Genomic DNA, 14,301 nt, shown 5'->3' on the forward strand with positions numbered 1-14,301 from the left:
AAAGAATATATTGGGGTTACGTGCACCCACAATTTTTACTACTGGTATACAGTGCCATTGTCTGACTGGGAATTCAAACAATATATTGGGAATACAAATACCCTCATTTCTTGCTACTGCCATATAGTGCCAGTTTCTGACTGGTAATTCAAAGAATATATTGGGGTTACGTGCACCCACAATTTTTACTACTGGTATACAGTGCCAATTTCTAACTAGGAATTCAAAATGCGCAAGGCTCCCGGAAAGGGACGTGGACGAGGCCGTGGGCGAGGTCGGGGGAATGGTTCTGGGGAGCAAGGTAGCAGTGAAGCCACAGGGCGTCCCGTGCCTACTCCTGTGGGGCAGCAAGCATTGCGCCACTCCACAGTGCCAGGGTTGCTTGCCACATTAACTAAACTGCAGGGTACAAACCTTAGTAGGCCCGAGAACCAGGAACAGGTCTTGCAATGGCTGTCAGAGAACGCTTACAGCACATTGTCCAGCAGCCAGTCAGACTCTGCCTCCTCTCCTCCTATTACCCAACAGTCTTGTCTTCCTTCCTCCCAAAATTCCGAAGCTTTACAGAACAATAACCCAAACTGTCCCTGCTCCCCAGAGCTGTTCTCCGCTCCTTTCATTGTCCCTCAACCTGCCTCTCCACGTCACGATTCCACGAACCTAACAGAGGAGCATCTGTGTCCAGATGCTCAAACACTAGAGTCTCCTCCATCTCCGTTCGATTTGGTGGTGGATGACCAGCAACCCACCCTCATCGACGATGATGTGACGCAGTTGCCGTCAGGGCATCCAGTTGACCGGCGCATTGTGCGGGAGGAGGAGATGAGACAGGAGTTGGAAGAGGAAGTGGTGGATGATGAGGACACTGACCCGACCTGGACAGGGGGGATGTCAAGCGGGGAAAGTAGTGTGGATGTTGAGGCAGGTGCAGCACCAAAAAGGGTAGCTAGAGGCAGAGGCAGAGGTCAGCAGTTTAGGCGAAGCCAGGCCACACCCGGAATCTCCCAAGATGTTCCAGTTCGTACCCAGCCCCGAAAAACTCCCACCTCGAGGGCACGTTTCTCGAAGGTGTGGAGTTTTTTCAAGGAATGCGCCGAGGACAGATATAGTGTTGTCTGCACAATTTGCCTCTCGAAATTGATTAGGGGCTCTGAGAAGAGCAACCTGTCCACCACTTCAATGCGCCGTCATTTGGAATCCAAGCACTGGAATCAGTGGCAGGCAGCAACGGCAGGACAAAGGCCGCCTGCCGTTCACGCCACTGCCACTGCCTCTGCCACTGCCTCTGCCTCTGCCACTGCCACTGCTGACTGTGCTGGCGATGCACTCCAGAGGACGAGCCAGGACACCACTTCATCTGCCTCCGCCACTTTGTTGACTTCTACCTCATCCTCCCCTGGTCCTGTCTTATCTCCTTCTCCTGCACCATCAAAGGCACCATCAGGCGTTTCTTTACAACAACCCACCATCTCTCAGACATTGGAGCGGCGGCAGAAATACACTGCTAACCACCCACACGCGCAAGCCTTGAACGCCAACATCGCTAAACTGCTGGCCCAGGAGATGTTGGCGTTCCGGCTTGTTGAAACTCCCGCCTTCCTGGACCTGATGGCAACTGCGGCACCTCGCTATGCCGTCCCTAGCCGTCACTACTTCTCCCGGTGTGCCGTCCCCGCCTTGCACCAGCACGTGTCACTCAACATCAGGCGGGCCCTTAGTTCCGCGCTTTGCACAAAGGTCCACTTGACCACCGACGCGTGGACAAGTGCATGCGGACAGGGACGCTACATTTCACTGACGGCACACTGGGTGAATGTAGTTGAGGCTGGGACTGCTTCCCAAACTGGCCCGGTGTACCTCGTCTCCCCGCCTAACATTCCTGGCAGGGACACGAGAAGAACACCCCCCTCCTCCTCCTCCTCTACCGCCTCCTCCTCCGCCACCGCCTCCTCCTCCGCCACCGCCTCCTCCTCCGCTGTTAGATTGACCCCAGCTACGAGTTGGAAACGTTGCAGCACTGGCGTTGGTAGACGTCAGCAGGCTGTGCTGAAGCTGATCAGCTTGAGGGACAGACAGCACACTGCCTCCGAGGTGAGGGATGCCCTCCTCGATGAGACGGCAATATGGTTTGAGCCGCTGCACCTGGGCCCAGGCATGGTCGTTTGTGATAACGGCCGGAACCTGGTAGCAGCTCTGGAGCTTGCCGGACTCCAACATGTTCCATGCCTGGCCCACGTCTTCAACCTAGTGGTGCAACGTTTCCTAAAGAGCTACCCCAATGTTCCAGAGCTACTGGTGAAAGTGCGGCGCATGTGCGCCCACTTTCGCAAGTCGACAGTAGCCGCTGCTAGCTTAAAATCTCTCCAGCAACGCCTGCATGTGCCACAACACCGGCTTTTGTGCGACGTCCCCACACGCTGGAACTCAACGTTTCAGATGTTGAATAGAGTGGTTGAGCAGCAGAGACCTTTGATGGAATACCAGCTACAAAACCCTAGGGTGCCACAAAGTCAGCTGCCTCAGTTTCACATCCATGAGTGGCCATGGATGAGAGACCTTTGTGACATCCTACGGGTCTTTGAGGAGTCTACAAGGAGGGTGAGCTCTGAGGATGCGATGGTGAGCCTTACAATCCCGCTCTTGTGTGTTCTGAGAGAATCCCTGATTGACATCAGGGATAACTCAGATCACACAGAGGAGTTAGGGATAGCATCCGATCCGTCACAGCTGGAGAGTAGGTCCACACATCTGTCCGCTTCACTGCGTTTAATGGAGGAGGAGGAGGAGGAGGAGGAGGAAGAAGAGTTGTCCGATGATGTGATGGTGATACAGGAGGCTTCCGGGCAACTTCGAATCGTCCCATTGTTGCAGCGCGGATGGGTAGACATGGAGGATGAGGAGGAAATGGAGATTGAACTTTCCGGTGGGGCCAGAGGAGTCATGCCAACTAACACTGTGGCAGACATGGCTGAGTTCATGTTGGGGTGCTTTACAACCGACAAGCGTATTGTCAAAATCATGGAGGACAACCAGTACTGGATCTTTGCTATCCTTGACCCCCGGTATAAAAACAACATCTCGTCTTTTATTCCGGTAGAGGGGAGGGCCAATCGCATCAATGCTTGCCACAGGCAATTGGTGCAGAATATGATGGAGATGTTTCCAGCATGTGACGTTGGCGGCAGGGAGGGCAGTTCCTCCAGTAGGCAACCAAGTTCTCACCGGTCCACACAAACGAGGGGCACACTGTCTAAGGTCTGGGACACCTTGATGGCACCCCCTCGCCAAAGTGCCGCCACGGAGGGTCCTAGTGTCACCAGGCGTGAGAAGTATAGGCGCATGTTGCGGGAATACCTTTCCGACCACAGCCCTGTCCTCTCCGACCCCTCTGCGCCCTACACGTATTGGGTGTCGAAGTTGGACCTGTGGCTTGAACTTGCCCTATATGCCTTGGAGGTGCTGTCCTGTCCTGCCGCCAGCGTCCTATCTGAGAGGGTGTTCAGTGCAGCCGGTGGCATCATCACTGACAAGCGCACCCGTCTGTCAGCTGAGAGTGCCGACCGGCTCACTTTGATAAAAATGAACCACCACTGGATAGAGCCTTCATTTTTGTGCCCACCTGTGTAAAGCACCCCAACATGAAACTCCATGTCTGTACTCAACCTCTCCAATTCCTCCGCATCCTCATACTCATCCACCATAAGCGTTGCACAATTCTGCTAATACTAGGCTCCCTCCAACATGATTTCCCCCAACTCTGCTGGTTAGAGGCTCCCTCCACCCTGATTTCCACCAACTCTGCTGGTTAGAGGCTCCCTCCACCCTGCTTTCCCACAACTCTGCTGGTTAGAGGCTCCTTCCACCATGAATTTGCCAAAACTGGGCTGTTTAGAGGCTCCCTCCACCATGAATTGGTCCAAACTGGGCTGGTTAGAGGCTCCCTCCACCATGAATTTCCCAAAACTTGGCTGTTTAGAGGCTCCCTCCACCATTAATTGGTCCAAACTGGGCTGGTTAGAGGCTCCCTCCACCATGAATTGGTCCAAACTGGGGTTTTTAGAGGCTCCCTCCACCATGAATTGGTCCAAACTTGGCTGTTTAGAGGCTCCCTCCACCATGAATTGGTCCAAACTGGGGTGGTTAGAGGCTCCCTCCACCATTAATTGGTCCAAACTGGGCCGGTTAGAGGCTCCCTCCACCATTAATTGGTCCAAACTGGGCTGGTTAGAGGCTCCCTCCACCATGAATTTGCCCAAACTGGGCTGTTTAGAGGCTCCCTCCACCATGAATTTGCCCAAACTGGGCTGGTTAGAGGCTCCCTCCACCATGAATTGGTCCAAACGGGTTTTTAGAGGCTCCCTTCACCATGAATTGGTCCAAACTTGGCTGTTTAGAGGCTCCCTCCACCATGAATTGGTCCAAACTGGGTTTTTTAGAGGCTCCCTCCACCATGAATTTGCCCAAACTGGGCTGTTTAGAGGCTCCCTCCACCATGAATTTGCCCAAACTGGGCTGGTTAGAGGCTCCCTCCACCATGAATTGGTCCAAACTGGGGTTTTTAGAGGCTCCCTCCACCATGAATTGGTCCAAACTTGGCTGTTTAGAGGCTCCCTCCACCATGAATTGGTCCAAACTGGGGTGGTTAGAGTCTCCCTCCACCATTAATTGGTCCAAACTGGGCTGGTTAGAGGCTCCCTCCACCATTAATTGGTCCAAACTGGGCTGGTTAGAGGCTCCCTCCACCATGAATTGGTCCAAACTGGGTTTTTTAGAGGCTCCCTCCACCATGAATTTGCCCAAACTGGGCTGTTTAGAGGCTCCCTCCACCATGAATTGGTCCAAACTGGGCTGGTTAGAGGCTCCCTCCACCATGAATTTCCCAAAACTTGGCTGTTTAGAGGCTCCCTCCACCATTAATTGGTCCAAACTGGGCTGGTTAGAGGCTCCCTCCACCATGAATTGGTCCAAACTGGGGTTTTTAGAGGCTCCCTCCACCATGAATTGGTCCAAACTTGGCTGTTTAGAGGCTCCCTCCACCATGAATTGGTCCAAACTGGGGTGGTTAGAGGCTCCCTCCACCATTAATTGGTCCAAACTGGGCTGGTTAGAGGCTCCCTCCACCATTAATTGGTCCAAACTGGGCTGGTTAGAGGCTCCCTCCACCATGAATTTGCCCAAACTGGGCTGTTTAGAGGCTCCCTCCACCATGAATTTGCCCAAACTGGGCTGGTTAGAGGCTCCCTCCACCATGAATTGGTCCAAACGGGTTTTTAGAGGCTCCCTTCACCATGAATTGGTCCAAACTTGGCTGTTTAGAGGCTCCCTCCACCATGAATTGGTCCAAACTGGGGTGGTTAGAGGCTCCCTCCACCATTAATTGGTCCAAACTGGGCTGGTTAGAGGCTCCCTCCACCATTAATTGGTCCAAACTGGGCTGGTTAGAGGCTCCCTCCACCATGAATTGGTCCAAACTGGGGTTTTTAGAGGCTCCCTCCACCATGAATTGGTCCAAACTTGGCTGTTTAGAGGCTCCCTCCACCATTAATTGGTCCAAACTGGGCTGGTTAGAGGCTCCCTCCACCATGAATTGGTCCAAACTGGGTTTTTTAGAGGCTCCCTCCACCATGAATTTGCCCAAACTGGGCTGTTTAGAGGCTCCCTCCACCATGAATTGGTCCAAACTGGGTTTTTTAGAGGCTCCCTCCACCATGAATTGGTCCAAACTGGGCTGGTTAGAGGCTCCCTCCACCATGAATTGGTCCAAACTGGGGTGGTTAGAGGCTCCCTCCACCATTATTGGTCCAAACTGGGCTGGTTAGAGGCTCCCTCCACCATGAATTGGTCCAAACTGGGCTGGTTAGAGGCTCCCTCCACCATTAATTGGTCCAAACTGGGCTGGTTAGAGGCTCCCTCCACCATGAATTTGCCCAAACTGGGCTGTTTAGAGGCTCCCTCCACCATGAATTTGCCCAAACTGGGCTGGTTAGAGGCTCCCTCCACCATGAATTGGTCCAAACTGGGGTTTTTAGAGGCTCCCTCCACCATGAATTGGTCCAAACTTGGCTGTTTAGAGGCTCCCTCCACCATTAATTGGTCCAAACTGGGCTGGTTAGAGGCTCCCTCCACCATGAATTGGTCCAAACTGGGTTTTTTAGAGGCTCCATCCACCATGAATTTGCCCAAACTGGGCTGTTTAGAGGCTCCCTCCACCATGAATTGGTCCAAACTGGGGTGGTTAGAGGCTCCCTCCACCATTAATTGGTCCAAACTGGGCTGGTTAGAGGCTCCCTCCACCATTAATTGGTCCAAACTGGGCTGGTTAGAGGCTCCCTCCACCATGAATTGGTCCAAACTGGGGTTTTTAGAGGCTCCCTCCACCATGAATTGGTCCAAACTTGGCTGTTTAGAGGCTCCCTCCACCATTAATGGTCCAAACTGGGCTGGTTAGAGGCTCCCTCCACCATGAATTGGTCCAAACTGGGTTTTTTAGAGGCTCCCTCCACCATGAATTTGCCCAAACTGGGCTGTTTAGAGGCTCCCTCCACCATGAATTGGTCCAAACTGGGGTGGTTAGAGGCTCCCTCCACCATTAATTGGTCCAAACTGGGCTGGTTAGAGGCTCCCTCCACCATTAATTGGTCCAAACTGGGCTGGTTAGAGGCTCCCTCCACCATGAATTGGTCCAAACTGGGGTTTTTAGAGGCTCCCTCCACCATGAATTGGTCCAAACTTGGCTGTTTAGAGGCTCCCTCCACCATTAATTGGTCCAAACTGGGCTGGTTAGAGGCTCCCTCCACCATGAATTGGTCCAAACTGGGTTTTTTAGAGGCTCCCTCCACCATGAATTTGCCCAAACTGGGCTGTTTAGAGGCTCCCTCCACCATGAATTGGTCCAAACTGGGTTTTTTAGAGGCTCCCTCCACCATGAATTGGTCCAAACTGGGCTGGTTAGAGGCTCCCTCCACCATGAATTGGTCCAAACTGGGGTGGTTAGAGGCTCCCTCCACCATTAATTGGTCCAAACTGGGCTGGTTAGAGGCTCCCTCCACCATTAATTGGTCCAAACTGGGCTGGTTAGAGGCTCCCTCCACCATTAATTGGTCCAAACTGGGCTGGTTAGAGGCTCCCTCCACCATGAATTTGCCCAAACTGGGCTGTTTAGAGGCTCCCTCCACCATGAATTTGCCCAAACTGGGCTGGTTAGAGGCTCCCTCCACCATGAATTGGTCCAAACTGGGGTTTTTAGAGGCTCCCTCCACCATGAATTGGTCCAAACTTGGCTGTTTAGAGGCTCCCTCCACCATTAATTGGTCCAAACTGGGCTGGTTAGAGGCTCCCTCCACCATGAATTGGTCCAAACTGGGTTTTTTAGAGGCTCCCTCCACCATGAATTTGCCCAAACTGGGCTGTTTAGAGGCTCCCTCCACCATGAATTGGTCCAAACTGGGGTGGTTAGAGGCTCCCTCCACCATTAATTGGTCCAAACTGGGCTGGTTAGAGGCTCCCTCCACCATTAATTGGTCCAAACTGGGCTGGTTAGAGGCTCCCTCCACCATGAATTTGCCCAAACTGGGCTGGTTAGAGGCTCCCTCCACCATGAATTGGTCCAAACTGGGTTTTTTAGAGGCTCCCTCCACCATGAATTTGCCCAAACTGGGCTGGTTAGAGGCTCCCTCCCTCATGAATTGGTCCAAACTGGGGTTTTTAGAGGCTCCCTCCACCATGAATTTGCCCAAACTGGGCTGTTTAGAGGCTCCCTCCACCATGAATTGGTCCAAACTGGGTTTTTTAGAGGCTCCCTCCACCATGAATTGGTCCAAACTGGGCTGGTTAGAGGCTCCCTCCACCATGAATTGGTCCAAACTGGGGTGGTTAGAGGCTCCCTCCACCATTAATTGGTCCAAACTGGGCTGGTTAGAGGCTCCCTCCACCATTAATTGGTCCAAACTGGGCTGGTTAGAGGCTCCCTCCACCATGAATTTGCCCAAACTGGGCTGTTTAGAGGCTCCCTCCACCATGAATTTTCCCAAACTGGGCTGGTTAGAGGCTCCCTCCACCATGAATTGGTCCAAACTGGGGTTTTTAGAGGCTCCCTCCACCATGAATTGGTCCAAACTTGGCTGTTTAGAGGCTCCCTCCACCATTAATTGGTCCAAACTGGGCTGGTTAGAGGCTCCCTCCACCATGAATTGGTCCAAACTGGGTTTTTTAGAGGCTCCCTCCACCATGAATTTGCCCAAACTGGGCTGTTTAGAGGCTCCCTCCACCATGAATTGGTCCAAACTGGGGTGGTTAGAGGCTCCCTCCACCATTAATTGGTCCAAACTGGGCTGGTTAGAGGCTCCCTCCACCATTAATTGGTCCAAACTGGGCTGGTTAGAGGCTCCCTCCACCATGAATTTGCCCAAACTGGGCTGGTTAGAGGCTCCCTCCACCATGAATTGGTCCAAACTGGGGTTTTTAGAGGCTCCCTCCACCATGAATTGGTCCAAACTGGGGTTTTTAGAGGCTCCCTCCACCATGAATTTGCCCAAACTCTGCTGGTTAGAGGCTCAATCCACCCTGATTTTCAAAACAAATGTTGGTGCCAACCTCAACTTACTACAAGGGCCAAATTCACTGCTGGTGACAAGCTCTCCTCACTGCAAGTGCCAAATACACATGTTTCAAGGTGTTTTCCTACTGTCAGAGAGGTGGTATTGAGTGTGTAAAGTGTGTAGTTGTTAGGCTGTGATGTTGGGTAATAGAGGGTCTTTGGTGTGTTAGATGCCCCCAGACATGCTTCCCCTGCTGTCCCAGTGTCATTCCAGAGGTGTTGGCATCATTTCCTGGGGTGTCATAGTGGACTTGGTGACCCTCCAGACACGGATTTGGGTTTCCCCCTTAACGAGTATCTGTTCCCCATAGACTATAATGGGGTTCGAAACCCGTTCGAACACACGAACATTGAGCGGCTGTTCGAATCGAATTTCGAACCTCGAACATTTTAGTGTTCGCTCATCTCTAATCATTTTGTGTAGATATAATGTTTTGATTAGCAATTCTGAATATTTTTGGGAGTTCATGTGAAAAAACATACTGTTCTAGAATAATTTTTTGTATTTTATTTTTACGGTGTTCACTCTGCATTAAAATTGACATGAGTAATACCAAAAAAGTGCACACTTAGCTACAAACAGAACAAAATGTAGCAGGCGCTCTGTTATATACTATTTAGTCCTACAACAAATATATGTCCCGTGTCTTATGCCTCATAACACGTAGGTGACCGAATCAACACAGTATATAGAAGGTTGTTTGATTCTTCCCAAAATGTATCATGCAAGAGGACACAAACAAAAGCAGGTCAGTTGTGGACCTAATAACTCTAATATGACACACATGAATACTCCTGTAATCAGGGTGAAAAGCCCCACTGACACGGATGGCTATACTGCTCTAATAAATCAACACATGAGTGATAGTGACAAGACCAATCCAGTTAATAAACTAAAACGTGTCATGTAGACTCTTCACTCCATATTAGTCAAATCATGCTGTCATAATCTAGTCCATCCATTCCACCAAGGGGCAGCTGATGATCATCCCTGTGAGTATATGAAAGGAATGTTCCATTAATAGAGCATATACTAATATCAGCTCAGAAATGCGAGTCCTACTCTATGAGTTTCAACCCCCAGGACACCAAACTCATTTATATAAAGAGTATATAAATATCTGTATAGCAAAATAAATAAAGTGCAATATAGAAATATGTAGTCAAATCTGAAGTTCTTAGAGCCCTGATGTTGGGTTCTGATACTTGAAATAGCCAGTGCTGAATGATCGCAAAGCCTGGCTAGATATAGTACTAGAATAAACCCACCAAAACACCCAGCTTCAATGACAGAACGCATAACAGCCCATCCACACACTCCATAAGTTCACACCCACGAATGACCCATGGTAGTGTGACTTTAATAAAGATGACTTTTACTGCACTACCAGTTGGTGAAGCGCGGTCCTTCTGGTGATTCCTGGCGAATCTTTCACAGTCCTTCTGGCATTCCTTTGCGACACCTTTCGGTGTTTGGGCCTTGCTGCTCCCTACCACCACAGAGGAAGCCTTTGTTGATTGGTTCTTCTGCCTAATACAGTAGTTGTGAATTCCTCACAACTCACCAAGGTGAGAGTTTATTTATATATCTTTTCACTTCTTGCCATCTCATGGGGTAATACACCATATGCAGTTTTTCCTTTTGATATATGAATGACGTCACAGCTGGGCTGCAAAATACTTGAGACTGGGAACTAGATTCACCTTCTAGCAAGACAATGAGAGTGAGAAAGTGGGGACAACTTCAGGGAGCCTTTAACCCTTTCTCGGCTGTCTGGCCAGGGTGGCACTTTTATTGCAAAGGAGGTATATAATACATTCTTGTTACTAATGCCGATTTCTCAGGATCTGGCTATAAAGATGACCTTGGATTCATGTTAAAGATTAAAATCTCATCTTTAAAATGATACCAAGATTATAATGATAGCCCTTACAGATTCAGAGTGATTCGCTGGTGAAAATGATGTTTGGCATTGATATCCCAATGCAGATCTGAATTCCTGGCAACATTTTCAATGCCCTAACGGATGCTGAGATATGAGGCTCTAAAGTTTCCTCCACCTTCCAGTCTCAGACAGCATCTTAGAACAGCTGAAGTAGGAAGGAGGGGGAAGGAGCAGAGCTGAAGACTGCACGACAATGAGAAATTATCATTATCTGTGCATATTCTGTATGTGACCCCATGGAGAACAGTAGCAAGGACTTTTGTCCATGTCATCCCCTCTCCTATCAGAGAGCATACTATACTTTTGCACTCTGATTGTCACATAGAGGGATAATATCATTCCCTTCTGAGTCTAATCAGGGCTGTATTCTTAAGTAACAAAACCAGGAAGTTATAGGTGCTGTGACCCACACATTTACCATTGTCGAGATCACAGCGCCAAAAGAATTGCACCAAACACACAACACTTACAAAGTAATCAACAAAATTTACATTTGACCCTATCCTGTCCATACCTGATCATTATGGTATAAAAATCCGCCAACTGCCTCTCTAGTTATATCCGTTACACTCTAAAATAATAGCAATATCGATCATTACTAGAGATGAACGTATAAAACATTTTCTGACAGGAGGAAAAGTTCCATCAGTCAAATAACACAATTTCACCTACTGAATGTCACCATATAAAATCCCAGTTTTTCAAAGCTTTCAGATGAGTATAATAGTGTGTGGTGATGGGGGGCACTTATGAAACCTTTGCACTGGGCCGGCAATGTGTTACAACAGTCCTGATTAATCTGATTAGAAATCCTTTCTATGTAAAGAAGTCAAAGAGGCATTCCTATTAGTACTTGGACATTGTCAATCACTGATGTCATCCTTAACTTCTTAACATAGATAGAGCAAATATTTGAATGGAGAGATGACAGGTTATACTGAATCTTTTCTCACTAACCTATACATAAACCTGCTAAGCTCCTTCTGCTTCCTACAGATTGTAAAGCATTTTTTATATGGTGGGTTCTGTTTTCTGTCATGGCTGAGTTCCAAGAGCAAATTTCATCAAAAAGCAGAAACTTGCTGTTAACAGTGAGCAGAAGACCAAGGTATTGAAATCCAATACTGTGCTGCAAGTTATCCCAGACCCCCAAACAACTTCACCAGCACCAACCTCAATGCCAGGTGGGTTTTTCTGAATTTGGGCATCTGAGTTATCACCACCATAAACTGAACAGTAAATAAATGTTCCACTTTCTGAAAACTAAATCAAAACCCACAATTCATTTATTGTGAGAAGAGACAACTGAACCAGGAAAAAAAAAAACAATAATTTGATAACCAGCCAGTTGGTCAGTATTCCAGAAGTTCACATCAGGAGAAGAATCAGAAGACAAGTCATATTTTGTAATGAAAGCCAGAGGATCAGTATTCCAGGAGATTAGTCTGAAGCAATGATACAATGAGTAACTGGGTTCAAAGCCAAACAAAAAAGAGTCGAAGGCACCTGCTTCCGGAGGGAAGGGGTTTTTTAATGCCTCATCAGCTGATAAAGATTATAGATATAGATTTTAAATGCTATCTGATGACCAAACCTAACTTCCACATATGGCACTACTCTCACCTTTGTGACCACTGGAAAACTACTACAGTGTTGGCCAAAAGTATTGGCACCCCTGAAATTCTGTCAGATAATACTCATTTTCTTCCAGAAAATGATTGTGATCACAAATTCTTTGGTATTATTATCTTCATTTAATTTGTCTTCAATGGAAAACCACAAAAAGAATTGTCAAAATGCCAAATTGGATATAATTCCACACCAAACATAAAAAAGGGAGTGGACAAAAGTATTGCACTGTTTGAAAAATCATGTGATGCTTCTCTAATTTGTGGAATTAACAGCACCTGTTACTTACCTGAGGCACCAAACAGGTGGTGGCAATAACTAAATCACACTTGCAGCCAGTTGAAATGGATTAATGTTGACTCAACCTCTGTCCTGTGTCCTTGTGTGTACCACATTGAGCATGGAGAAAATAAAGAAGACCAAAGAACTGTCTGAGGACTTGAGAAGCAAAATTGTGAGGAAGCATGAGCAATCTCAAGGCTACAAGTCCATCTCCAAAGACCTGAATGTTCCTCTGTCTACCGTGCGCAGTGTCATCCAAGAAGTTTAAAGCCCATAGCACTGTGGCTAACCTCCCTAGATGTGGACGGAAAAGAAAAAAATGACGAGAGATTTCAACGCAAGATTGTGCGGATGGTGGATAAAGAACCTCGACTAACATCCAAATAAGTTCAAGTTGCCCTGCAGTCCAAGGGTACAACAGTGTCAACCCGTACTATCCGTCGGCGTCTGAATGAAAAGGGACTGTATGGTAGGATACCTAGGAAGACCCCACTTCTTAACCAGAGACATAAAAAAGCCAGGCTGGAGTTTGCCAAATATTACCTCAGAAAGCCAAAAACGTAATGGAAGAATGTTCTCTGGTCAGATGAGACAAAAGTAGAGATTTTTGGGAAAAGGCATCAACATAGAGTTTACAGGAAAAAAAGAGGCCTTCAAAGAAAAGAACACGGTCCCTACAGTCAAACATGGCGGAGGTTCCTTGATGTTTTGGGGTTGCTTTTCTGCCTCTGGCACTGGACTGCTTGACCGTGTGCATGGCATTATGAAGTCTGAAGACTACCAACAAATTTTGCAGCATAATGTAGGGCCCAGTGTGAGAAAGCTGGGTCTCCCTTAGAGGTCATGGGTCTTCCAGCAGGACAATGACCCAAAACACACTTCAAAAAGCACCAGAAAATGGTTTGAGAGAAAGCACAGGAGACTTCTAAAGTGGCCAGCAATGAGTCCAGACCTGAATCCCATTGAACACCATTGAACACCACATCTCTTGATGGCAGTTTGGAGAAGGCACCCTTCAAATCTCAGGGACCTGGAGCAGTTTGCCAAAGAAGAATGGTCTAAAATTCCAGCAGAGCATTGTAAGAGACTCATTGACGGTTACCGGAAGCGGTTGTTCGCAGTTATTTTGTTTAAAGGTTGTGCTACCAAGTATTAGGCTGAGGGTGCCAATACTTTTGTCCGGACCATTTTTGGAGTTTTGTATAAAATGATCAATGATTTGCCTTTTTTTAATTCTCTTTTGTGTTTTTTCATTGCAAGCAAAATAAATGAAGATATTAATACCAATGGGTATTATTTGTGCTTGCAATCATTTTCTGGAAGAAACTGAGTATTATCTGACAGAATTGCTGGGGTGCCAATACTTTTGGCCAACACTGTATATGCAATCCAAAAACTCTACAATTTATAGCATACTATCCTACAATGTCTCAAGGTAGACATATAAGTATGTCCTATATATCTATCTCTCATTCCTTTTATAGCCATTTTTGGCTTCGGTTCAAAAAACCCCAGCAAAATCTGCAACAACATAAAAAAAAAAAAAAAAAACTATTTGAGTACTCTAACAATCTGTCTTGTCAAGACAAATGTAGCACATATTTCAAAGTGACCAAAATGTTGCATGGGAGGAAAAAGAGTCTGATAAGGGAAGAAAGAATCATTTTAATTCTGCTATTGATTTATGCAAAGTTTACTGAAAAGTTAATGGCCATTTAAATATGTTGCCTTATATCATGTAAAGCATTTAGAATTATACACCTGGCTTGTTGTTAATTTTATTGTTATTGCTGTATTTGTTGCTCATATCGAATTTTTCCTAACATTTATTTACTGTTTCAGAAAATA

Source organism: Leptodactylus fuscus, chromosome 4, assembly GCF_031893055.1.
Source record: "Leptodactylus fuscus isolate aLepFus1 chromosome 4, aLepFus1.hap2, whole genome shotgun sequence".
NCBI classification, from domain to species: domain Eukaryota; kingdom Metazoa; phylum Chordata; class Amphibia; order Anura; family Leptodactylidae; genus Leptodactylus; species Leptodactylus fuscus.